The 9,788-nt window shown below is 46.0% G+C and overlaps 1 non-coding gene across 1 annotated transcript; it reads left to right on the forward strand.

The window, feature by feature from the left end:
- The first annotated feature begins 9,513 nt into the window (after window positions 1–9,513).
- LOC113457903 lies at window positions 9,514–9,619 on the forward strand. Its single transcript, XR_003378380.1, has one exon. It is a non-coding gene; the product is annotated as a U6 spliceosomal RNA (small nuclear RNA).
- Window positions 9,620–9,788: the final 169 nt, after the last annotated feature.

Below are 9,788 nucleotides of genomic sequence, written 5' to 3' on the forward strand. Positions count from 1 at the left end.
AGGTCCATTACTAAAAACCCTCCATTGTATCCTCCTTTCCATGGGAGAGGAGACTTCTGGCCTGAGGTGCTGGACAGTGTCCATTAGTGATGGTGTGGCAGGGTTTGGGGTAAGTATGACCTTCAGGGACAGTTTCCAAGGCTTCTGGGAGCTCAGTGAGCTCAGACACTTCTCCTTTGCTAAGACACGAGGTTACCTGATCTCCTTTACAAGAAACCAGTAAATATTTAATGGCAATGTGTCAAGCTTCTTTATTTTCCTTAACTGTTGGTTTAAAGACTGAAATGCACCCGGGCTTGGTAGCAAGCACATGTTGTAATCACCATGCCGAGAGGTGAAGGAGGGGCAGCCGGAGGCCAAGGCTTCCTGCGCTGGGTGCACAGCAAGCTTTACATGAGACCGTGTCTCAATAAAATAAAATATAAAATTTAAAACTGGAATGAAGTGGACTTCAGAAGAGTAAAGGGTGCGCCTCCAAATCCCTGCACACCTTCCTCCTCCACATATTTCCTGGCCCATGGGCTGCTTTCCACGGTGACACCAACGGTAAAGACGATGCAAACTCCTGGAACAGTTCAGGCCCTGGTAACAGGAGGGACCCGATGCTGGGTCTGCCCAAGGGCTCCTCTTTAGTTCTCTCTGCTTCGGTTTGTGCTGTTTGTGCCGCTGAGGTCACGGTCGGAACAATAGGAATCAGTTGCTGATGTGGGAGTGTCATATATCAATCTGTTGATTTCATTGGTTGAGTAATAAACAAACTGCTTGGGCTCATAGCTTAGAACATAGGTGGGTGGAGTAAACAGAGCAGAATGCTGGGAGGAAGAGGAAGTGAGGTAAGACGCCTCAGAGAGAGACGCCATGCTCCCCTCTCCTGGGCAGATGCGGGGATAGCTCTGCTCTCTGAGACACATACGATGAAGCTCCGACCCAGGATGAACGTAGGCTAGAATCTCCCTGGTAAGCCACCTTGTGGGCTACAGCAGATTATTAGAGATGGGCTAATCCAGGTGCGAGAGTTAGCCTAGAAGAGGCTAGATAGAAATGGGCCAAGCAGTGATTAAAAGAATACAGTGTCCGTGTAATTATTTCAGGGCATAAACTAGCCAAGCAAGCGGCCAGGGTGCTGGGGACGCAGCCCCGCCGCTCTTATTACTACAAGTTGCAGTAAAACAAACAAGAGAAAAAACTCCTTTAGACTCTTTCTTGCCTTGGGTGGATGGTATCAGACTGAACCAAAGAGCCAACAGAGAGGGACCATTTGTTTCTCTAGACCTGGGCTAAGATTTTGCTGTCTTTTCTGTAGCAGGGAAAGCCCCTGGACACAGCTTCTGGCCACTCACTTTCTCCGTTTGGTGGATGTGGCAGCTACATTAGCCCGTTATCAGCAAAGGACCGCCTCCAATGTGCGCACAAAGGCCAAAGAGGTCCAGAGCTTAGGAGTGGGCGGAGGATGTGGGGAGGGTTTAGGGTTAAGGTTCCTGAAGGCTGTGTCTCACTGTTAGAGATGTCCCTAAAATAAACCCCTAGCAGGTCTTGTTGGAACACTGTTCTTAGTGGGCGCTTGGTGCAGTCTCTCTCCAGAGTGCAGATTCGTCTCTGGAGAGGAACCCAGTGGGCAGCTTCTCAGGACTACCATGTGCTCCCCAGAGCTCCCCAAGTCCTTCTGTGTGACTTTGCATTGTGGATTGGTGACACAGCAGAGTAGACTTACTAGCCTGTGTTGACTCTGTCCCAGGCACAGCTCTGTTGTTTTCCATTATTTAAATCACTGGGTTCCCATAACAGCCTGACTTTTGGTTTACGCCTCAATTTGAGGATGGGAAAATGTACGCTTGCACTGGACTAGGTTCTCTTGATGGAACTAATGAAAATAAAGTTGCAAAAAAAAAAAATTAAGGTGAAAGAAATCACAAAACAGTTGGTACCAAGAAGCCGTAACTCAATCTTACCAAAGTATTCAAATTAAGAAAAGCATTTTTTGTGTCTCTTCCTTCCCCATGTTTTGTAGCGCATGTGTACACAAGTCATCATTAAATTCTTGACAGTTCAAAAGTACCAGTAGAGATTTCATCCTTCCGTTGACCAGAGTGATATTTCTTCAGTTTGGGTCTGTCTGTTTTTATTAAATGCCGAATGCATTTATCTTTGGCCAAACTCTGAGCCCCAGATCACTGCATCCTGCAACAAGGGGAGTTGCTCAGCCCATGGATGAAAAGAGCTGAAATACAGAAGGAAAAGGAGACACCATCTGAATTCCTGAGCCCGGTGGTCTCTGGCACAACTTCCAGCTTTCCCCACTATGGCTTGTACGTGGACTCACTCTACCTGCGGATTTATGGTGAGAGAAGATCAATATAAATGAAAAGTAGAAGTAAAATATAGGAGGAACTAAAACTCCCATCCATCCCCTCTCCTTGCACAATGGCCACGGAGAAAACTCACCTGACCTTCTTTCCCCCAATCTACCTGATGACCAAGATCGCATCATTGTATCCCTGCCAGGCCATCCACTCCTAGGCACAGTTAGCATCTGTGGGGACTCACTCATGCCCAAGCCAGTTCACTCCCTATATTACCACAAAGACCCGTTACCCTAAGTCTGCCCCTCTCCTCACCTCACTGCATCCCTCTGAGCCTTCATCATGAATCAGCTCACTTAAACACCAAGATGCCACATCTTCTCCACAAAGCCCAGCAGCTGTGTATTGGGCTGAGGGTACTACTGCCGTTTGCCTGTGCTTTTCTTGTTGTACACAGCAGCGGGACTCACTGAGGGTCAGTTCCAAGCCCTGCCCATGCCAGGAGTCACATGGCTTACTCCTTCTCGTGAGACTCTGTTTGCTCTTTGAGAGTTCATTTGAGTGTGTCATTGCACTAAGATCTGCACCAGCTGTTGTGGGCACAGTGGTGATCCTCTCCAAGTCCCCATGGCCTCAACCTCACTCTATAACTACATTAACCCACAGGTGTCTCCAGAACAGGGCAAACTCAAGCTCTCTGGGATTCCCACAAGCAGGAGCCCTACCAAGCTTCGCTGAATTAGACGAACCCACGCTAGCCAACAGTGATGGTCCATGCCAATGAAATGGTCACTTCAGCCAGAGATTTCCAGATACTGGTGACTCAGCCAAGCCTGGATCCCGTCCCAGCTGCCGTCTTAAACCATTAGACGCCAGCTTCCTCCTCTAAAATACTCTGGTGACAACAGGACCCTTGCGTCACAGTGGTCAGAAGGCTGAACAAGTCAACACTGGAAAATACACATGACAGTCCAGGCAGTAGAAATGCCTCCAAACAACCAAGTGTTTAAAAAACCAAAGGGCCTAGATCCACTGAAAGGTGGCTTTATTATTTCCTTTTTTCTTCCATTGATCTCTTACAAACCAAAATCCAATTTCATAAGTGTTTTCTTGTTTCAGTGGAGGACCCCATTGTCTACTTCCCAGGACAAGAGGGCAGTCTGTGCTCCGTTAGGAGGTGGACAGCTAAGGATGGGTGAGCCCTGCAATCAAAAAGGCCTGGAAAACCCATGATTTACCACGGAAATCATGACAGACTTCTTGTTGACACCCAGCCCACCCAACCTCCCCCTTTCTCCCCTAGGCCCCCCGAGCCCCTCAGGGTGGAAGCACAGAGGCCAGGTGCTGCTGGAAGCCCACTCTATGGTTTGACTTCACCTTCCTCCCACTTGTTTGAGTGGGCTGCGCCACAATTACTCAAGGGCCAGGGCGGTGGAGGGCAGGGGAACTACAGGCCTTGGCACCTTCTGACTGTCCCCTGAGTCCCCGATGAGCATTATACCCGAGGCTGAGATATTCCCGCAATGAAGCTCACTTCTCATCTGAGCACAGGAATTGTTTCTGAGAGCAAAAGACCGTGAAGCAAGCAGGTCCATTGTCCCCAGCAGCCACTTCCTTTAAGAAGCTACTGCTGCTCTCTGTCCTGTCTTAAAGAAGTTCACCGTGCTCTAGTAGCTGTGGACCGAAGGAAGCCTTTTTTAAAAAACAAAGAAAGTTTTGAAATTTTTAATAAACTTTATTTTTAAAACTTACCAATAAATTTAAAAAATTACACACCAAAGGTAGCCAGACCCAGTCTACATAAACCAGTGAACTTCTATAAAATTAGAATAGGCATTTAGAATGGAATCTACATTGCTTCATTTTAAATTTTACACTTTCAGTTTCAGATTTATTTTATGCACTTATTCACCATCGAAATCAATGACAAGAATACATGACCTTGTCTGATGCTGTACATTCTAAGTCCATCATTTTTCTCCATATTTTTTTAAGTGTGCGCTTCTTTAAAGCTGAGTAGTATTCATATGTGTATTACATACGTTTCATATTTTATAAAATAAAAATATACAAATACATAAAATATATGTATAACAAATTTTCATTATCCATTTATCTGTTGGTGGGCAACTAGGGTGACCCCAACCCTTTGCTACAGCGAATAAAGCACCAGCAAATAGGGCATACAGATATCTCTGTGGGGGCGTGGGGTTTTCTGAATATGTGCCTGGAGGTCGGATGGCTGGATCATATGGCATTGTTTTTAGAACTCTGCAAAATGATTCCACAATGACTATATTAATCTCCCCTCTGCCATCAGAGTTCTTCTCTCTCCACATCCTCTCCAGTGTTTGTTGTCAGATTTCCTGATGGTAGCCGTTTTGACTGGGGTGCGAGTTTTATGTTTTATGTTTCCTGCTAGCTAGGGATAGCAAACACTTCTAAAAACTAGTTATTGGCCATCTGTGTTTTTTTCTTTTATTCTTTCTTTTCAATTCTCTCTTTTTTTTCTTTTTTGAGAGTCATTTATTCAGTTTATTTTCCTATTTGTTGGTTGGCAGTTTTACTTCTTTGGTATTCAATTTCCACAATTCTTTGCAAATTCTGAATATCTGCCCCTCATCTGAAGGGTAGCAGTAAAGATTTTTTCCCATTCTCTGGCCTGTCTGTTAATTCCGATGTTTCTTTTGTTGAACAGGAGAGGCCATAGCTTTGCCTTTTTATTTACAGAAAAGCCCCAAAATAAGAAATTATTGTGCAGAATATTGACCAACTGGCAGTAGAATCATCTTGCTCATTCAGCTTCAAACTTCTGGACATGAGTCTGCATCCTGAGCATGGCTCCATGCTCCGTTAGCTTTGCTGACCAGGAAGTCCCCATTGATTGCTTTGGGAACAGAGTGTGTGCCTGCTGCTTGTGTGAGAAGAGATGCTGCCTGGCCATGAACACCTCACTGGATGCTGCCTGGCCATGAACACCTTATTGGATGCTGCCTGGCCATGAACACCTTACTGGTCAGTATCTCGTCTCACACACGCAGAAGGCACGCACTCTGTTGCCAAGGCACCATGAGGTGGATATAGAGGCAGCTTGAGAAAGAACAGATGTCTTGTGCTAGGCTAGCCCAGTGTTCACCAGGAAGTGTTCAGTCTCCTAGAAAAGAGGATATGTGCAGACTATGCCACCACCTATAATGATGAGTTATTTGGAACATCTTTCCAAATCCCAACAAATGGTCCAGTTATGAGTCTGGGTACTGAGACTGGAGAAATCAGTACAACGCATTCAAACATTTCAAAATCTAAAATCCTCCAAAACTGCAAGATGCCACAGCAGCAAGTTACACCCACCTCAGGTTGGCAGCTGCTGTCTGGTTTTGGTAAATAAAGTTTTACTGAAACACAATCACATCTGGTTTGTTGACACTCAGCCTGTGGTTGAGCGGTGTGGCATCATTAAGCCAAAAATATTCACTGTGTGGTCTTTTACACAGAGTTGTTGGCTCCTAATCTTAGAAAACTCCAGAAAACAGACTAGATAAAAGCCAGTCTGAGCCAACAGTAACGATCCCACTTCTGTAGAGAGGTGTGGGTGCAGGGAGATAGAAGTGAGTCCGGAATCGGTCTGCCCATGCCAACCTGAAGGGTAATCAATCTAAAAGGTTTTGATCCCCCCAAATCCAGTGAGCCTCCAAACTCTACTCTATATAAGCTCTATGTCAGCTGGTCTGTAATTAGTTGCAGTCTTTATTCAAAGCAACAGATTTAACTACGGAAAAGGCAAAGACCTAGTTTGGGAAGGCCATCTCATCTGTAGACAGGAGGTCCCAGCTTCAGCGGTTCTCACCCTTTTTAATGCTGCGACCCTATAATACAGTTACTCTAGTTGTGGGAATCCCCAACCCTAAAACTGTTTTCATGGCTACTTGACAACTTTAATTTTGTTACTGTTACAAATCATAATATAAATATCTGATAAGTCGGCTATCTGATATGGGACCATGTGAAGGGGCCTTTCGATCCCCAAAGGAGTCGCGGTTCATAGGTTGAGAACCACTGGTTTAGGGAGTAGTGATCTCCTAGAGCAGACTTTTACCAGCTGAGTAAGGCTGGGATTCAGTTTGGTCCCGGCAAAGCCACTTTGCAAACTCTGACATGATGAACAGATGTTGGTTTCTCGTGGGGTTGGGGAGGGGTGATGTGAAATTTCAGATTCACGTTGTGGGATTTCAAACGGGGCTTACAGGAAAGCCGGGGAGGAGTCTGTGCATGCTCATAAATCAACACATTTCAGAACTTAAACAGCGGCATGGTGTTCACAAAAAACAACCGAATGTCAAAGGGACTTAAAGTTCAAGGCTGAACTGATGAGAGAAGTGGAGGGGGCGGTGAGAGCGGTGCAAGGACACCAAGATTATAAAAAGGGAGCCAGACCTGGGCAAAGGAAAAAAGCCAGCGTTCCCAGATGGGACTGCGGAGGGAGCAGAACGGCGGCTCCGCCCCATCACGTGTCTCGCGGTGCGTGTTACCTCCCTCCTCTGGACTTTCCTCCCACCCCAGCCAACCTCACCCAACCAATCCTCCGTTCTTGCGGGGTCTTCAGAACGCCTTTGCGGGGAGGTCTTCATGGCCACCTAATCTAACATCTCTTGACTAACCGTGGGTGGGTGACAGGAAGAGGCTGCATGAGTTAGTGGCCCCTGGGCATCCCCACACCGGTGCTGCCCAGGCCAGGGCTGTTTTTGTTTTTTATTCACAAACGCATTTGTGGATTTGTGATGCAGAATTGAAACATCCATAGACTTAAATGTACATAGTCAGAATCAAAGTCTTCCTATCTTGGGGAGAGCTGCCTAGGAAGCTTGAATGTTAGCAGACACTTTGTAATGACCCGTCTTGTGCTGCCACCTTGCACAACACCCTGGGGACACACAGCAGGTGTTCATCAGTGTTGGCTGAACAAAGGAAGGTGGGCCAATCTCAGCAAAATTTTGCAGAACTTTAGGGGCTGCCTGGAGGAGTCGCTACTGCTATTGGAGTTTTGCTGGCTGAATCCCAGAAGTAATATTGCCAAAAGTCTGTGGCTAGAAAAAGACCAGGAGCTGGACACTCTGTCCCCTACACTGTGTGTGCTTAACTACTGTGTAACATGGCCTGGCCCACAGTTCTGTTCAATACTGTGAATAGAGATCCTCCTGTCTTCACAATAGCTTGAGCCCTTCAAAGGGTTGTAGTACACTCGCAGATTAATTCCAGCTGTTGTTAATATGAACTTTCGTTTAGTTAGACCTGAGATGTGGGAACCTTTTTATTTACATGTTCTTCATTGGATCCACCTATTTCTTGATTAAAATTAAAAGGGGGGAGGGGAGAAAGAAAGAAACCAAAAACCAAAACTCAGCCAGATGGTGGTGGCACACGCCTTTAATCCCAGCACTCGGGAAGCAGAGGCAGGTGGATCTTTGAGTTTGAGGCCAGCCTGGTCTATAGAGCGAGTTCCAAGACAGCCAGGGCTGCATAGAGAAACCCTACTTGAAAAAAAAAGAAAGGTAAAACAAAACCATCACACACATCGGTATGGATCGTGCTACTCCACACCTAAAACTGCAAAGCAAAATTGCTCTTCTCTAAGTGGTGAGGCATTTCCGGAGAACACAGGGATGGCACACTACCAAAGAGAATCTCATTAGAGACACCCTCACCGTGGGCTATTTGTTTATTTGCTGGGTTCTTTGCTGCTCTATCATCTCTCTTCACATCCCTTGGAATACCTCTGCTGTTGCTGACCCTTGCAGCGAGTCTGCAGAGACACCTAGGAGTCTCGCACTCGCCAGTGGTCAGTTGTGTAGATCTACCCAGTCTTTGCTACGGAGCCTGGCTCCTGTTCAGGCTTCACTCCTGCTCCTTAGCCTATGCGCTTCAGGAAAATCCAAGTCACCCTCCGCTTGATTTAGGTTGAGCGTGGTTCATCTAAAGATCACACGTGCATGCGCGCGCACACACACATACACACACACACTGTAATTGAGTCAGAAACAGACATGTGACTCCATTCTGACCAGTGATATGCCAGGAAAGGTCTCTTTTAAATCTGTGTGTGTGCATGCCCGCATATCCAGCATCCGCTGGATCTCCAGGAAGTGGAGTTCAGGCAGTTGTGAACTGCCCCATGTGGATGCTGGGAGCAGAAGTTGGGTCCTCTGGAAAAGCAGCAGCAAGTGCTCTTAATTGTTGAGCCCTCTCTCCAGCTCCCAGAAAGGGATTCTCAGTGTTTTGGGGACTACCAAATCTCTCTGTGGGAATAATCCCATAAGAAACAGCATGAATGGCTTCCCAAGGTTACACCACTAGCAGCCGGCTCATCTACAGGAAGCTGTAGCTGAGAGCTTCATCATGCTTCTTACAGTCTCGGCATTGTGCAGTGTCAAACGCTTGAGCAAACCCGAAGGCTCCCCACATTTTCGTCTCCCTGCCAAAACTGAATGGCTGGGTGGCAAGTGTGTGGTCTCCAGGAAAGCGGAAGATGGCATGAGCATCATGGGAGCCATGTGGCATTTGGGACCCAGAAGTCACACAACCAGCAAAAAGACTCACTCACAACTGTAAAAAGCTCTGGCATTTTTTTACTTATGTGCTTCTTGACTACCAGGCCATTGCTTCTGTGGCTCAGGTCCATCCTGATTTGCTCACCACCACTCCCCCTTCACTACACCCCTTCGGGTTTTAATTCTTCCTTTTCTCCTCTGCCCCCGCAAGTCAGATTAAACGAAAGTTAAATTTAAGACTATGAATGAAAGCTAAATAAGAATTGCTTAAAAACCAATGAAGTGCATAGATTTCTCTAAGTGTTGGTTAACTGGCATACATAGAACAAAAAAGATTGCTTAAAATCAGGATTTAATAGAATGACGTAATAGACAATCATATATATATAAAAAAAAACCTCTCCAGTCCCTGGAGAGGTTGCTAAGAATGAGTACTGGAGGCTGGAGAGATGGCTCAGAAGTTAAGAATACTGGTTGTTCTTCCAGAGGATCTGGGTCCAATTCCCAACACCCAAAAGTTGGCTCACACCCACCCATCTGTAACTTCAGCTCCAAGCGATCTAACATCCTCTTCTGGCTTCTACTGATGCCAGGCTTGCACAACCATACATGTAGGCAAAACACCCATACACATAAAAAGAATTTTTTAAAAAGAAATGTGGGTACTGGTGCTTGCTTCGGCAGCACATACACTAAAACTGAAATGATACAGAAAAAAATAGCATGTCCCTGTGCAAGGATTACATGCAAATTCATGAAGCATCCATTTTTTATTGGTATATAAAATAAAAAAGATTATTTTAAAAATTAAAAAATGTATACTGTTCTGGCCAAGGACTGGAGCTCAGTTTCCAGCAGCTCATAGTCTCCTATAACTCCAGGTCTGGGAAGATCAGATGCTTCTGGTCTCCTCAGATACCTGCACACACACACACACACACAC

This window comes from Microtus ochrogaster, linkage group LG9, assembly GCF_000317375.1.
Source record: "Microtus ochrogaster isolate Prairie Vole_2 linkage group LG9, MicOch1.0, whole genome shotgun sequence".
Lineage (NCBI taxonomy): Eukaryota > Metazoa > Chordata > Mammalia > Rodentia > Cricetidae > Microtus > Microtus ochrogaster.